The sequence below is a fragment of the Pteropus alecto genome, unplaced genomic scaffold (genome assembly GCF_000325575.1).
Source record: "Pteropus alecto unplaced genomic scaffold, ASM32557v1 scaffold50, whole genome shotgun sequence".
Lineage (NCBI taxonomy): Eukaryota > Metazoa > Chordata > Mammalia > Chiroptera > Pteropodidae > Pteropus > Pteropus alecto.
In genome coordinates this window covers 2,608,679-2,621,077 of record NW_006431918.1, presented here as the reverse complement: position 1 = coordinate 2,621,077, position 12,399 = coordinate 2,608,679, and the positions used below count along the sequence as shown (strand labels likewise).

The following is a 12,399-nucleotide window of genomic DNA, read 5'->3' as shown; positions in this document are numbered from 1 at the left end:
GCTTAGTTGCTGCCCAGGGATATACGTTTTTCCAAGATATGTTCTACATGTTTACTTAAATAGTGTCATTTACTGTTATCTTGGTTTTCTAATCACTATATCCAGTTTGAAATATTTAATTTTTTGACCTTAAAGCATTTTGTGACTATCACTAAAAAATTGTTAATTTTATTTCAAACCGATAACACTAAGAGTACCTTTTTAAAAATGATAAAAGTATATATTAAGAAGTATAAACTAGAAGTAGAATATAGTTAAGTAAATTCTATTTCCAAAACATCCTCACTAAACAAAAAAGAAATACAATAGGATTTTACAACGTAGTGACCCAGCCTATTCATTTAACAGGGTTTGATATTCTTAATTATAATTTATGGTTTTTTAATATTTATTTATCACCAGACAAGATTTTCCCTTTTCATGAGCTGCAAGGCAAGCAGGATCTTGTGTCTATCTTCTTCTCCAGCCTCATTCTATGTCTTGTTTATTCTGGTATGGCTGAAACATGCCTTTTGAGATATGTATCAGCATTGCTTACTTGGATAAAATAAAGGCTCAATGAAAATCTTTACTGACCTTAAAGAAACATTGAATAGTGGGAAAAGTAATAGGAAATCATCTATTCTATTTAGATCTCCTGTATATGAAATAAAGCTCCAACTGATGAATCTCATAGATGTTTTAATAGTGTTGTGTTTCTTCTAGTTTGTTTCTCCTTGTATTTTTCTCTGTGTCTCTCTTGCCTGCTCTCCCTGAGAAAAATTTTAAGTCTTATAGATCCAAAAAGAATGCATAAAAAATATCACGTTGGGACTCCACTGTTGATTCACACCTGATTAGTGTTATTTCTTCTATTCATTTTCCTTCATGCAGTGTTGGTGCACAGTTGGAATACTGTGTGGCATGTTATTTATCATGGAAAATGCATTTGCCCTACCAGCTCCTAGTACGGAGGGCAGATGCCATGTGCCATTAAGTTCATCATTATGGATTCTTGGTATCATTTAATGAGAGGTCCTGTAGAGTGCTTAGTATCACCAAGCTGGTGATAGAAATATGTGTTTGATTTGCTATTTGAGTATTATAATATCCCCACAGGAACGAATAAAGCAAAACTCATTCAGAAGCACATTTTTGTCTATTGTGCTGAGATTCTTTATTTAAAATGAATTGAGTAAGGGAGAATATGTTGTAATGATAAAAGCACAGGGTTGGAATTATAATTGAATTGTGTTTAGACCCTATATCCTCCACTTGATATATACTGATAATTTTTTAAATTATATAATCTCATAATTTCCAGATTTTTTTTTTTTTTTTTTTTTACTTTTTAGTTAATAGCATTATCAATTGTCCTACAGGGCTACTGTAGTAATTAAATGAACAATCAGAAGACTCTAACACGAGTATAGGGTTTTGTCTGTGTGTCTGTGTGTCTGTGTGTCTGTGTGTGTGTGTGTGTAAGTGTAGCTCTGGATTTGAAGCCTGACTCCCCCAACTCCACTTAATAGCTATGTGACATAGCACAATTTACCTAACAGTTTTAATCTTCAGTAAAGAAGGGATTAAAAACTAAACACACGTGGTTATTGTCAGCTACTGTCGCAAAACCCCTCGTGCATACATATACAGGCCTTTCCTAAGTGGAAATCGCTCTCACCATTTATGTAAAGAATCATGTGCATAGTAGACACTCCACATACCAAAACTGTTATTGTTCTTCATCTTAACTGAATGTTGATAGTGTTTCAGACAAAAAAAAAAATGGTCTATAAGTTATTTTAATCTGCATTTGCTTACTAACCAGCACCCTTCATTCGTATGATCACTGTACAGTCGCACAAATTCCCAGCAGGCAGACAGACAAGCAGACTGGGCCTGTCTTCTCCCACAAAGCTGGTATTTGGAGCTGGGATGGAGATTGGGGAATGATAGGCTTCAGATTAGTTAGGGCCTGTGGACCTCAGAAAAGGAGGAACCTGTCAAAAAATATTTTTTGTACTCTTCCTGGACTCTAGCATATTACCTGGCATATAATAAGCTCTCAGTAATATAATTTTTTTCCATAAAAATAATTGGAATTGTGAGCAGAGAATGGCGTGGTTACATTTAGAAAAAGGGAGGCAAATGTGGAGGGATAAAAGAATTTAGGAAACGCTATGGTTTCCTAGACAAATGACGACAGTGGCTTAGACCAGGGCGGTGGGAGGGGGCAGGGGGATGGATAAACGTACATGCATTTGAGATTTTTTTAAGGAGCTAAAATCAACAGGACTTGGAGGTAGATGACATCTGGAGGCAAGGTGTTCAGGATGACTCAAGCATTCTGACCTGCGTAACTGAGTGAGTGAGTATAATTCATTGATGTAGGAAATCGTGGGTGAGCACAAGGTTTAGAAGAAAAAAGGAATCCTCTTTGGCTCTTAGTGGAACCATCTAGGTCTGTGCTATCCACTATGGTAGTTACGTGGCTATTTAGACTTGTTACAATTTGTTAAAATTAAGCGAAATTAAAAATTTAGTTCGTCATTCACCTTAGTCACATTTTAAGTGCTCAATAGCTACATACAGCTAGTAGCCCTTGTATTCAATAGCACAGCTATAGAACATTTCTGTCATCAAAGAGAGGTCTGCTGGGCAGCACCGACCTAGGGTAACCAGCAGTGGCATCTATAATTTTAAAAAGGAGAATTGTAGTAACTTACAAACGTTCTTCCTGCCCATTGAAATTTAATGTGGAGAAGGAGAAGGCTGACATCTACCTTCCTAGTTTACCCTAACAGGCAAAAGATATGTGTTTTGGTTTTTTTTTCCCCAAGTTGGTAGCATCAAGATATATATTCTGTGCTGTGATTTCTGGTGGGAGTAAGACGGTGTTATGTTTCTAATGGAGGGTCCGCCTAGCACAGTAATTTAAAGCATAACACTGAAGACAAACTTCTTGAGCTTAATCCCAACTCCATTCCTTACTGTCTGGGTGAACGTGGGTAAATTACCTATCTTCTCTGAGTCTCATTTTCCTCATTTATAAAATGAGGATGATAATAATAAATAATACCTACTTCAATGGGTTGTTGTACATACTGAATGAGTGAATATTTGTAAAGATCCGACTATAGTGCCTGGCATAAATAAGGATAAGAAGCACTGCATAGATGTTTGTTAAATGAATAGAAAATAAATATGAATTTTGTTTTGTTATATGACATTCCAGCAAATATGACAGCCAAGGCCATCTGGTAAGTACACATTTGAGTCAAATATTTGAACCAGTTCTCTGTTGACCTGGGTGGAAGTTACATTCAGATGAGTCCCTCAGATGAGATTCCAGCCTTGTCCTCCTGTTCAGAGATACTATCATTGAAGGAACTGTACTTGCCAGGAATTAAAACAAAAAAAGAGAACAAGATTTACAATCACAAGACCTGGTTATACATCTTGATTCTGCCGCTTAATAGCAATGTAGCAATGAACAAGTCACTTTACTTTTCAGTTATATTATTTTTGTTTGTCCGGAACAATATTTGTTCAATAGAACTTTCTATGATGATGGAAATGTTCCAAATAGCACTGTCTAATATGATAGCTATGGAGTGACTGAACACTTGAAATGTGCCTGGTACGAATGAATTTTCAATTTTGTTTAATTCAGCTCTGGAACAATTATCTCTGAGGATTGTTTTGAAAATCAAAAAAGAGATACATTTGACATGACAGTAACCTCAATTACCTGCAAAGTCTTATGGTATCCACCACAGAACCTTACTGCCAAGCATTTTCTGTCGTTCCCGAATTCCATCCTCTTACGAAACTTAACCGGATAACATCCTCACTTCAGATCCGGGGATGGGAATTAGAAAGGAAAATGCCCAGAAATGTTTGCAATTTCTAAAAACGTGGACAGGAATATTGAAATAGGAATGAGAGTGCTAGCACACTTTCTTGCTTTACCAGCCTTTCAGGTGTGGCTAGTTCACCTTCATGGCTACCCAGAATGAAAGAAAGGGCATGTAATTAATCTATGCAGATTTCGGAGAAACTTCACATAATATGACACCATTTTAGTGGAACACTGAGCTTTACAATATTTTTTTAAAAAGTGTCATCCATATTTGATAACCTAAAACAAACTTTAAAGGATAAATAAGACATTAGTTAGAAGTAAATAAACACCAAATTACTTTTATCAAGAACAGCATATAGATTCTTAGAATAGAATAAGATCTGCTTATTACTCTTCATTGTTTTTTCTAATGTTTTACCTAAAATTAAACTATAGAATTTGGCTGTTTATCAGGTGAAGACAGATTCTGTGATTACATCTATATCCTGTAGTTACTGTGCTCCATTCTTAGTATTTGCATATAACTTGAAACCTTGAGTGTATTACAGTGCAACATCTACTTCTTTTAATGTCTATTAAAAATCAGAGCGAATGCCAACTCAGAATATCTAGTCATTTTTCAGTGAAAGAATGGCTCATGAATTGCAACATGAACCTGTTATTTACACTGTTATTTAAATTGTATAGCTATTTTTATTCTACAAATTGGCATGCATAGCTTATTGGGAGGAAATATTTCTATTTACTTAGACAATAACAATTTTAAATAACATTTTAATGTCTTTCTTACTGGGTCATATCCTTTGGTATATAAATTTTTATCAGGCTATTTGGTTTTACAAACTTCTTATAAATGAATTAACTATAATTCTGAAGCATTCTTTATTACAATAATTGTCATAATTTCAAGAATTTTTGAATTTATATGCCAAGATTTTTAAAGTTTATTATTCTGGGCTCAGACTTTTAATAAAATAGGTGTTCACGTGTGGAGCTTTGACCTCAGAACTAGAGTGCTTTCTTGTGCATGTCCCTTAAACAAGGTAAGCATCTCGATAGTCATTTTTCTTTCGAAGTAGTCAACAGAGTATTTGAAAAATGTGGTGGGACGGATAAAAGGCCATGAAAAACTATCTTCTAGATGTTTTTGTCTCAACATGCCTCCCAAGCTCTTTCGCACCAAGCAGAGAGAAATCTTTGTGATGGAATCCCTGTATATAGTTGGTATATTAGTCAGGGCTCTGGAATCCCTGTATATAGTTGGTATATTAGTCAGGGCTCTCTCTCTCTTTCTCTCCCTCTCTGTTATTTGAATGAGAGCCAGCCTTTTGTTCTCTTTAGGTTTTCAACTGATTGGGTGAGGCCCACACAAAGTACGAAAGAAAATCTTTACTCAGCCTACCAATTCAAATGTTAATCTCATCTAGAAGACTCTCATAAACACTTACAATAACAGTTGACAAATATCTACACACCTTGTAGTCCAGTCAAGGTGACACGTAAAGTTAATCATCACAGTAAGAAATTCCATGTGAAGATATTGTTTCAAATCTTTCTCTATCCCTAACGACTTGCCCAATCCAAGATTACAGACTGAGATCATACAATGTTAGAGGACTCAACAATGGCTCATTCATCTATTGTATCTATTTTAACTAGAGCAGAGCTCAGCATTCTACTTCGTGATTAGTTTATTTTGACTTTATGTCAAATTTTAGGAAAGTCTAAGAATAATAATCTGCAAGCAAACCTTTCATTCATTCAGTCAACAGCCTATGTCGAACACTTCCCATGGTAGGATGAAAACATGAATAAGACAAGTCTCTGCCATTCACAGGCTCAGAGCAGATTTTTCCCATTTTGGAATTCCCTCTGACTATATCATCAGTAGACTTTAAAACTACGTTTTAAATAGAAGCTAAACTTTCTCTTCTTTTTATTATGTTCTATTTTAGTGGTCTTAAGCCTAGTTTTAGTTTTCAGCAGCAGAAACCATTATTTTCCAAACAGAACGTACACCAAATGTCAGTATTAATCAAAGAGATTCATTTGGAGCTGGTGGGTCTGTTGGGTGGCCGGAGGAAGGAAAAAGGCCTGATGCCTCTCCACTTACTTGACTTCCCTTTCATTTGACACCCTCCCTTGTCTCTATAGCCACAACATCTCCAGGAGTATAAGGAACAAAGTTTAAAACCACTTATCTGTTTACTATTCTTGCCAATGCTTTAAGCATTATATGTAAAAACTTTAAAGCAGTTTTGGCTATTTATTTTCCAGTTCCCTATGCTTCGTTTTGTGTTTAATTATTTTTCTGTATTCTTCATAGATTTGTTTGTTTTTCTAAATCTTGTTTTCTCTAAATTTTATTTTCTCTTTATTCCATGGTCTGTTTTAAATATGTTATTTACTTAGTAGCGCGTTTTGTGTTGTGGAAAGTTCAGAGGATCTTAATGACCTCCAGTAACTTGCAGTTGTACTGAAGAGGAAAAGCATTTATTTGTGAAATATTTAACAAAATGAGACAAAACAAACCATATAAACAAAAATGCACCGTAAAGTTTTTTCATCAAGGGTTAAGAATGTCATACTTTACAGTGGGAATGCCAAGATCCATAAAACATTAGATATTTCTCAGGTGGGCCATAGCAATCATGTCTCCTTTGGATATTTAGTTTATATAATTTTCCTTTTGTTTTTGTAGGTAGCAGAGCAAAAGGGGATGGATGGCAGTAAGCACTAAAAAAAAAAAAAAAAAATGTATACTGAGTAAGCAGCCTAAGCTTAATAAAGTGAACATTCAGTCCTTTTTTCCCAATTTTCTTTATCTACCTGTTGAGCTCTTGGAAAATTAAAAGGAGTTGGAAACCGGTTGGAAGATTGGTTTCAGAGCTAGAACTCTAGCGAGAGTAAGAAATGAATTCATAAGAGATAGTGCGTGTTTAGCCTGGCAGTGAATTTTTCAGAAAGAAATTTTTGTTGTTGTAAGGCAGCAGTTGAAGGAGATATCTTTTGAAAGCAGAAGCTGTTGTTACTGTGAGTAAAATGACAGTAGTTATAGATGAAGAAGGAGGTTTTTTTTAAAGTACTTTTTTTATGGATTAAAAATGTATTTACCCAGTTCATCTAGTTGGCCAGTCATACCAAAGGCTTAGTACGATGTGTAATTATTTAAATATAACACCGATGTCAGATTCCCGTTTAAATAAATGTGGTGACGTGCAGACTGGACCACAGAGGCCACATCTATGAGTCTCATAATACTGGACACCACTATGCGCTTGAACATTTTTTAGAGAACCTCATTTACAATGCGTTGCCTGTCTAGTATCTGTGTCATTCCAACTAAAAGATTCAAAAGTAAAAATCCCAAAATGTAATTTCATCTTTTGCTCAGGTGTAGTGTTAAAAGTACACGAAGGTTTACAAATGTTAATTCTGGAAATCAGTGGCCAAGGTTCTGAACTCCTCTCATTCAACATGTGTTCTTTAAGTACCTTCAATAAACAAGGCACTCTGTTGTTTGTTTGTTTGTTTGTTTTGTGTTTCTTTTTTGTACAGTGGAGAATCATATGGGGTGAGGAAAGAGTAGATATGGGGATTATAGTCAGAAAGCTTCATGGGATTTTAGTGACTCTGAAACTAACAAGTGGTTTCGTTTAGACGCCTCCATCTGTGAAACAAGAGGCTTCAGATTATTCTCTAAACTTCTTTCCAGCTGTAACACTCTGTGAGTTCACAGTCGTCTTCCCTAACAGTATCAAAAAAGATATATTAAGTCTGGTATCTTATAACTTGGATAATCAAATAAGATATTTTGAGAATGGAGGAAGTGCTAATAACTACAGTGGAATAAGGTGTAAACTGGTACATATGGTTACTCCATCTCTAACATATGACAAATAATGGGGGAAATCAGTAATTTAACACATACACAAACAGACCTTTTTCATCTATGCATATAAATAATTATTGTGTTATTGAACTATATTTATGCACAAATCATTAAGACTTTTTGACTAGTGCTCAACCAGCCAGTAATATGTAAATATAATATGTTAAGCCATTACTGGAGAAGCACAGTGAGTGTGTCAAAGGGAACACAGCAAGAAAGACGGAAGATCCCGACTGCATTGCAAGCCCTTGGGTACATGACCAAGGACATCCAACGAGGACGAAAGTATTCGTGGTGAGAAATAATGCCGCCATGTGGAATCTTCTAGAAATCCAAATAGGAAAGTTTCAGCGCAGACATGTAGGGTTCTGAAGTGTACCGGTGCTTCCTGTATCAGAGAACCACTTGTCAAAAAGATAGACTCTGGTATGATATTGGGCCCTAGAAGAGACTGAACCCCTGAGGATGCGACACAAAGTGACTCTATAACTAGAGCTCTCCTTTATGAACTGGGTATTGGCTTGATGTCATTGCATGGTGCAGGAGTAGTGTTTTGTTAGATGGGAGTGCCACATATGGAATCGGACTCAAGCAGATCTGGAAGGTATGAATATGTGTGTGTGTGTGTGTGTGTGTGTGTGTGTGTGTGTGTACATCATTATATATCATGGAGAGATGTCCCAGAGTGTCATGTCACTGACTTTGTGTCTTTACTTCTATTGCATGACACTTCTCTCTCCTCTCACGTCTATAGCCTCATAGAATTTTTCATATGATTAATTTATAGAAAGAGGAAAGAACTCAAAATCTTATAAAGATGATTCAGCCTGAGGTGTTAGGTGGACCTTAAGGAAATCCTCCCAGTGGACAGAGCTGCCAAACAGGATCATCGTTATTCATTTAGAAGGAGAAATGACCTGAGGCACAGATATGCATCAAGTATTGGCAGAGTAAATGGCTTCAAGGGCCTGGAAGAAATAAGACTAGAACATTGGTGACAAGGGGCCTGGGAAAGGGGTATGTGGATGAACTTATAGAAGAAAGCATAAAATGCCTTTATACCTTAGAGCCATGCCCAGCAGAAAGCAAATACTAGAGAAGGCTCTTCACAACTAGATGGACGTTATCACCTGCCAGTGGGTATTAGCCAGGCTTTGTTCTTTATTACCTCGGAGTTTGTGCAATAGACCCATGAAGAGAGTGGCCTTGGTGTCAGACATGAGGGCAATGGATGGACCTAGGACATGCCCCCCCACCCCCCAAGGCTGATATAGCTCCTGTCACTGCTTAATGTGAAATGCCAGAAATAGATCGACATGGTACCATTCCTTGGCGGAAATCTGACAGCTAGCTGGTGGTGGCAGGTGTCTTAAGTTGGAGAGGGCAGCAATTCATCTCAAAGTTCAGGTTGGAGAGGGCAGCAATTCTTCTTAAATAAGTGCAATGTAGTCCAAAAATGTGTTTGCCTTTTCTGCTCACAGTGCCACTGCTGGCACCCACATCTGATGGCTTATGGAATGCCTGATCCAACGACATGGTGTCTCACACAGCTTTGCTCCAACTAAAGCACCCATGATACATCAAAGGAGGTGCAACAATGAGCTTGTAACCACTGCATGCTCCACCTCATGTGAAAGCCACAGACCTGATAAGACAATGAAGTACTATTAATCATGAAATGCTCACTGTGGGAAAACCTCAGGATTGGGGCACCATTTTCCAGGATAAAGTTCGTATCCTAAACCAACAGCTGACTTAGGATGTTGTGCTCCCATAGCTAGAATACACAGCTACGAAAGTAAAGGTGGGCCTCTGTTACAATCAGTCACAGTGTCCCAGTTGTGGGTTCGTGCTTCCTTTCCTATGACCTTAGACTTCGCCAGTTAGAATCCTCATTCTTAGGGGATGGGTTTTGGCAGTTCTCTCAGGGGACCCATTTATGGTCGCACTTAACTAGAAGCTATAATTAATCACATGGGACCGGGTTACCATGCATTCCTCATTGCAATGGACCAGCAAAGATAGTAAGAGATATCACACTCATCGCTGTGAGGACAGAGAGCTACCGTTTCTCAATCTGAGCAAAAAGAAATATGTCTGGAACTCAGAGGTGCTCCATGGACAGATATGAAATTACCTGGAAAATTACAGCAACTGAGATCCCATAAGAGCAAAGAAACTAAGGGCCTAATCCTTCAGGATTGAGGTTTCGGTAACCTCACAAAGCAGTACCCCAGACTAACTGAAGTGCCAGTGGAATATGAAGAAAATCTGGAACGAGTGGTAGAGGAGATTCGTGATGAATATCAATTAAGGCTCCAAGGATCAGCTGGAGTATTGCATATTGTAGCTTGGTTCACCACCTCTTTAAATCTTTGGGGAATTACAGCTGGTCACCACTTTGAAAGCTTGCATTTGAACTTCCCTCTTGGGGAAGATATGAATGATGTTGTTTTATAGGCCATCTGGATATCAGAAAATAATGCAAGTGCATCTGAATCGTGCAAGGGAGTGCCTGGCCCGGGCCCAGTTTACGTGCTTTTCTGTACTGGCTCAACCCTTACATGTGTTTATGGTTTAACTAACCACTTACTCAATGAGAACCCCAGATATTGCCACCATTGTCACCTTATCCGTTAACACCACCACCTACATCAGCCTCTGTCAAGATGAAGACCAGGTATTGGTAGACCCCAATGGCATCTACCATAGAAGGATCCATCGTGGCTTTGGCACCTCTGTCGTATCAGACCAGACCCGGGAAAGTTTTGTCTCCACTGGGATTTTGCTTCCCCAGTGGCTGCCCAAAGGAGACCAGTTATGCAACCAGAAGTGCAAAGGAGGTAACGTCCCATAGCGTGAATCTTTACCAGTAAAATCTAGCAGATGATCAGGAACTGGCACATGAATCTCTCTTCATCCATCTAACGAACTGTTCCAAGTTGCACAGATTCCATAGGACTTCTCTAGAGCCGTTCCACAGGACCTCGTCACCAGCCATGTTTTCTCGTGACGTTCTGCCCAGCTCGGTAACGGACCACCTCATGTCTGCTTCCTCCTCTTCCTGCGGCATTTCTCTTCTTACCTCTTTTATGCTTACCTGGGATTGCTGAGTTTCAGGCTCCGCCTTCTAGAGAACCTGGATTGAGATATAAGGCAAGACCCCTAAACTCCAAAGGTTTTGTTCATTGAGTAACAAAGTAAAATAGAACATAAACAGCTCTAACCTTCCCGGTGGAAAAGTGTACTGATTTGGGTGCCCCTAATTATCTTCTCTCTTCATCTATCTTAATGTATTAAGGTAATGAATTTCTTTTATCTTTTTTTAAACTTATAATTACTTTCTTACTCTGCCCCACTTTGTTTTATAACTTCTTCATCACTCTACTTTGGTTTATTCCACCTTTATTCTATAGTTCCCCTATATCTGAACTCTTTTGATGCAAAGATACCTCATGTTGGTTATTTGTCTCTTTCAGAATGTGTACCTTTTTAATGCCATCTCTTAGAATAAACAGGCAGTAAACACCTGGTTTGACTTATCCCAGTTTATCTCAAGTCATTCTCCACAGAACACTAAACTTTTCTGATCACACGTTGCCAGGCTTCTCTTGGTCAAAGAGGAGTGCACTACCCCAGGATCCCACAATGTGGCCAGGGCCTTCACTATCACATCTCTCTTTTAATTATTATTTCTAATATAGATTCAGAGACAATAGAAATTGTAAACCTATTAGTATTAAACATCTATCAGTGCATCTATTCAACAGGAACGCTTAACTAATATTTCTATTATAAGTGTATAGTGGAAATACGGCCTTACATGATAAGTTGATATATTACACTTGTTATCCACCTCAGGTTTAACCTAATTGCCCAGATTCTTCTAGACTTGGATATCTCAAGTTTTGGGAGTTATTCGTTTGTTTTGGTTGTTGTGGTTTTGTCCTGAGTCTACATACCCCGCTATTTGAGTGCACACAGACTCACCGATTTTTCAACTTCCCATCCTACCCCTGCTTTGAACATGAACTTTCTTTATTCTCATTGTCTATTGATTAATTACTTCTCCCATAAATGTTGTGTGATGAAAGCTAATCTATGGAAAAGTTGAAAATGAGATTAATGTTCACAAAAATTTGAAAGACCTCAGATGAAAGATATAGCAATATTAGATCGCATTCCCATTGAAATAAACAAATGCAGCTACAAACATTCGAAACCAAGTCACATTTTTGCACGCCATCCATTACTCTTGAATTTAACAGGATGTTAAAGATTCTACATCTTCTGAATTTATTAGCTTAGTATTTAGCATGTTTCACAGCCAAAATAGCAAAGAAGGTTCATTATTGCTGGTTAAATTAGACTCATGAAAATGTTGTTGGTAAAAGGTTACAGAAATGAATAAGAGATCTAACCAAGCAGCATATTCAATCATTTATCATTATAATTTAAAAAGGCATTCCGATGATTTAAATTAACTTGGCTAAAGGGTAGAGAATTAGATAAAAGTTAGTAATTAAAACCTAAATGGCATGATTAGCTCTCCTTTTTAATATAGAAGGGACAAGACATACGCATTATTAAATTGTCCTCTCTGGAGAAACAGCCAATAATATACCTGATCATACCATTTATGGGTTTAAAATAATTTTTTTTA

At 37.3% G+C, this 12,399-nt stretch overlaps 1 protein-coding gene across 2 annotated transcripts in view; it reads left to right on the top strand.

Moving 5' to 3' along the window:
* INPP4B (inositol polyphosphate-4-phosphatase type II B) overlaps positions 1–12,399 on the top strand; it is a 557,392-nt gene that overhangs the window by 420,624 nt on the left and 124,369 nt on the right. The window lies entirely within an intron of this gene.